The sequence below is a fragment of the Pholis gunnellus genome, assembly GCF_910591455.1.
Source record: "Pholis gunnellus genome assembly, chromosome: 1".
NCBI classification, from domain to species: domain Eukaryota; kingdom Metazoa; phylum Chordata; class Actinopteri; order Perciformes; family Pholidae; genus Pholis; species Pholis gunnellus.
The window spans coordinates 12,637,956-12,643,528 of record NC_136528.1 but is presented as its reverse complement, the minus strand read 5'-3'; positions in this window follow the sequence as shown (position 1 = coordinate 12,643,528).

Here is a 5,573-nt window from a genome sequence, read left to right as displayed (position 1 = left end):
CCTAACAGGATGGCCTCTGACCTCTAGACAGGTGCCAGTGGGAAGGATGGGAGAGCGTTCATTTCACCATACCAAGTGGGATTCACAGTGGCAGACAGGGGTCTACCCATGCCATTCCAGAGAACATTCCAACTTTGTAATCACACAACAGCATGCACATACTCCAAATACTCAAGAATAATGGATTGCATGTACTGAAATCACAATAAATAACCTGATCAGTTATACAAATTCTAATCAACTCTGTCACAGTTTGCAAGTACTAAAACGTTAAAAAATATCTAAAAACGGTGTCCTTCAGTAAAAAAAAGGTTACTTATAAGATTGTAAATGCACAAGTAGCAGACTGTTTGTTTTATTCCATGTACAGAGCATGAGGACACCAGAATTAAATCTAATGAGCACTTCAACTTCACACTTTAACAACTAGATTATGTTTATGACTTCAATTTTGCGCATGTCAACACTAATCAGGACCAGATCACAATGTGAAAACAACCGCTTCAACCTGTATGACATACAGGGCATGAGAGGTGCAAACAACACATCAATGTCCTAATGCTGTAAAAAAAAAAAAGGAAAAGAAACTTAATTAAGTGATCAATAACATGTTGGAATCATAATGCTTGGAAACATGTGCACAGTAACTGTAACCGTCAACATGAAGGCAAAGTGGAGTCCAAGTGAATTTACACATGTGGAAAAGCTCAAAGATCAAACTACAATGCTGCCAAGATACATTGTGGTCAACACAAAACAGTATGAAAAAAAATAATGCTTTCATTGTAATGTTTCATCATCACCAGAATAAAGAGTTTGGTATGCCTTGATCATCATAGCAAATCCATTATATTTCCCAACCCAGACTGATAGTGTAGAAACAGGAGCATTTAGATAAAAAAAAAAAAAAGAAAACAACACGAAAACTAAAATCCCCAGCTGCTTCCATTCTGCACTGTTTACCATGGTTTTCTCCACCAGACTAAATAGGCCCGTGTTTGTCTTCACCATGCGCTACACAGCCGCTCCAACCCCAAGACCTCTACTTAGGCAGTGTGTGGAATAAACAGCTTTCCTCTGAGGGCCTGAGAGTGGAACCGGTGGTGGATTCGTGTGGCGATGGGAGAGGTGAGTGGAGGTCTTATTGGATGAGCCGTTATCACAGTCCAACACAGCACAGATGCTGGAACACTTCTTGTTTTTATTTATTTATATATTTGTGTCTTCTGTTGCGACATTATTGGATAATCACACTGGTCTACTTTCCATGCCTGGCTGAGCTCACATTACAAAATTATGTAAAGACATAGGGAAAGAAGTAGACACTGTTTTTGATCCTAATACACAGAGATTTGGTTCAAGCCTTGAGGTAGGACATACGTGGAAGCGTTTCCAAACAGCATCAGCACCGCCAGCTCCTCGCTGAGGCCATTTGCTGGGGAGCATGGCATCTCTGAATGCCGTGGCGAGAGGGGGAGCTGCAGAAATGTAGAAAAACAAAGTCAATCTGTACTTTCCAGCAGTTTGGAAATGCTTCTGAAGGACGGTAGATACGCCGTGGCAAATACACTGGAGTGAAATTCCCTCATTTAGGGATCATGACCTGTTCTCACAAGTGCATTATCTCTGGAAGAAAGCCTCTGTGCTGCAGAATCAATTAAAAACAACGAGACAGAATGGAAGGATTAAAAAAACAACTGCACAGCTGATAAGAGTGTTTGAAATCCTCATTTATCAGATAAAATGATTATCCTCGAAAGTTGTTGATGTGGCCATTAAAAACAATGGAGCCAGATTATGGGTGTATTTTAAAGTTTACAGTCAAATGCCAAACCGCATCGATTGCCACAGCTGAAGCCCACATATTCCCTATGCTAAAGGAAGAAAAAAAAACGGACTGAGAAGTGCACTCACGCTTGATGGAGTTCAGTTTTTGTTAACATTTGTGTGTGTGTGTGCGTCTCTTTTTTCATTTTGTTGCTCCTTTGTCCATTTGTTTGCATGCATTGATGGCTCAAAGCTGTGCAGCATCAAGGACAATCATAGATTATTTGAATGAGTGAAGAACAACAACTGGGAAGCAATCATCCATAACCCTCTTGAAAGAAGTGAAATATCCATATAATAAGAGGCAGATTATGTTTTAGTCTTTATCAACACAAACAGACACACTCAGGCTTAGTGAAAAATCTATATTATCTGTACAGTACACAGTTTGATATCCCAGCCATCATGTCCTTTTCAATCCATTAATCACTTACTGACAAGGCAGCGAATGTAACTCCACTCTGAGAGAGGCATTGCAGATAAAGTCTCATCAGTCAGACTTCCGCTGTGTGACGGGCAGATCACAGCTGAAAAGCATCACACTTACAAAGTCTTGATGCATGAGCAGGTTCTATAATGTGTTGTGGAGATGAACGTGTCACATCATGCTTTCATTTGGGCAAATAATACATCAGTGTTCAGAGAGAGAGAGATAATAAAGTCACATTGGATCCTTCTCCTCAGTCATGGAGCGTCACAGTGACCCTTCAGCTTTCATTAGAGGAAAACAGGCCGACCAATATGGGAGGGAGTTGTCCAGCTCAGGAGGTTGTAGTAAATATGACTGAAGATCTTGTGATTTTAGTGCAGCCTAATTGAGCTCTGACCAAAGACATATTATGATTGTACCCTCCATTACGCGAACCAAATTCAAAATCTGGTCGACCACCCCTGTGAAGTAGTTAATAATTATAGAAAATGTGCATGTTATAGGCCTAACTGTTTTGAAAACATGGGGTCTTCAGCTTTAAGAATCCATAACCCTACTGTATGTTTTCCAAATTTTGTCAGTTACTAAGTGTTTTAATAACAACGTCGTACATCCTTCTTGAATATAAGACCATGTTGTGTTCAAAAGATCCGACCGGGATCATTTTTGAACAATAACATGTTTGGTATCATTGGATGTTAGAAATTCCGAGCTTTCCAATATACACAAACGCATCTCGGCTGGAAAAACACAACGCCGGCTATTAACGCGTAAACGAAGCAGTAAAACATCACATTTTACAGCTACACTGACATTAATCTAGCCCATGTTGTTGCCAAACATATCTAACCAGGGCGCCAAAAAACGGCGGATTTTGGTTACTTACGGTTCCACAGTAAAGCTCGGGCCAACGGGAAATAACAACGAGGCTCAGGGGGGAAGTTGGCATGTTAGTCAAGTTTGACTGACTTGCACCGGTGGGAGCGCTGGCTGTTCGTGGGCACCTGGTGGCTGTGTAGAAGCACAACAAGCCTTATTTTTGGGTGGAGATTTATGTTTATTTGTAAAATGGTTATCTGGAAATAAATTGTGGTTTGAAGTGAAAGTCAACATGTAAACAGTTTGCTGTATCTTCGTGAACTGTATCATGTTGTATGTTGGTGTGTATTCATCAAATTCACAGTCCCAGGTGTAGAAGCCTTAAGTAGACGACATTCAGTTGCATCATTATACATGAAATTTAGATTACATACTCAGCAGGGATAAACAATCCTTTTTCCTTTATTGAATACATTTACTGTGGAATTGTTTACTGCTTACAATGGATTCATATTTGTTAACTGTTTGGCCTACGGGGGCTATCACAATATCAGATATTCACTACATGAATATTGTGGCCAAATAATTCATGATAACAATATTATTGCACTATAGAACATTTGAAACAATAATAACTTTACTTTGTTTGTTATGCATTTTGTCTCTTTTTTTGGCAAATTAATTGGAGAGGTGGAGAGAGTCTGTAACCATAACTGTACAAAAGCATGATTTTAGAGGCACTGAATTATTGACCCAAAATGATTATTGACATCATTATTTCATTTTTAAATATATATTTTAAATATTGATGTCAATACGTCTGTTATTTAGGCATTTTTCCTGTAGTGCCATAGACTTAAGTGGTTAAACTAAGTCTGATGAAACAAGCCCTTTTGAATATGTTTGTTTTTACTCTGGAAAAATTGGGATACCTGCATCCAAATTTACATATGGTACCCTAATTAAAATATGTATGGCATGAAAGGAAAGCACTGCCAAGCCACTGCAACAAAAAACTCTTTAGGACAAGAGAAGCCAAATCTCTTTTCTCTACAGTGCAGACTGACCCGGCCTGTCACTCTAGTTTATACATTTCTATCACTCTCAGACATTTGACCATTTGGCTCTGCAGGACCTCAAACATGTGCCACCATCCACAGTGGAGATGAATGGAATTTTGCTTTTGATGTGTAAAATATTGAATAATGACGTCTCACCACCAACAGCGTTCCTTCAAATTAAGATAATCCACAAACCACACTGTCAACAGCTCAGATCGGGACAGTTTACTTTGTTGAAAGTAGCAATAAAACTGATGAAAGCAACTTTTGTGCATTGCCCTGTGAATTACTGTTACAGCTTTATTGGACAGATTACAGATATACTGTTCAGTAGATCTTTAGTCATACCAATGTATTCCTATTTCAGTGTTGGTGCAGATTTCACAATCGGCAAATTTAAAGAACTTGAACATCAGCTCTCAGTATGTTATTTTACAACCAAGAAAATATAACAACTGTGTCTATCCCAACACCCATTTGCAGCTTATGTGATTTAAAAGTTGTTGGCGCACACACACAACATCAACACCTGTTTTGATAGGTTTGGACAGTCCCTAGAAAACTTGCATGGATTTGCATCAAAGTGGCCGTTTATACATGCACATGGAGAGAGACATAGATGTAGTGATAGCAACATAAAAATAGGACTTTTTTTTGGTTATATTATAATTGATCATAGCAACTTCTGATTTATAAATTGGTGTTGCCATATTTTTCCAATTTAATATTCTAATTTAATGTGATGTCACATGATGTTACATTTTCCAAAAGAAATAAGAAAACATAGGATTAAACTTGGAAACACACTTGCATGTAAAATGTATAATATTCAGATCACTGTTCAATAAATATATACATATTTCTATACAGAAACATCTATCTTTCAGATCTGATCAGCACAGGATAGCAACATTCTTTTTCCAAACAGATATACAGCACATTGGACCAAAACGATATATTTTTTACAACGGTAGATGTTGGAATTGTGATCATCTTTTGACGTTCATCTTAGTTTACCCACCTTTTGATTTACCACTGCATCACTGGCCGTCAGGGAGCTGATGTGGGCCAGAGAGGTGAGGGGCTGCTTTGTTCTGAGCCGAGGCTGACAGCCTCTTTATCTCCTCCTGTCAGACAGAATACTGTTTGATCTGCAGCTTCTCTATGTCTTCTATCTCTGGTCAAATGACCTCAGCCCACTAGCAGAGGCTGCTTTAACAGCCCCACCACTCCCAGGCTTGCTGAAAGTGTGAGGAAAGTGTGATAGTGTTCCAGTCCATGTGGTTTATGTTTAATGAATGGTCCAAATCACACACACACACACACACACACATTCTCTTTGCCTTTGCTTGCATGTATTGTACCCATGTTGTGTTCAAACACACTTCTAACCATTTGAAACACACAATATATACAATGTACACATATTGTGCTTG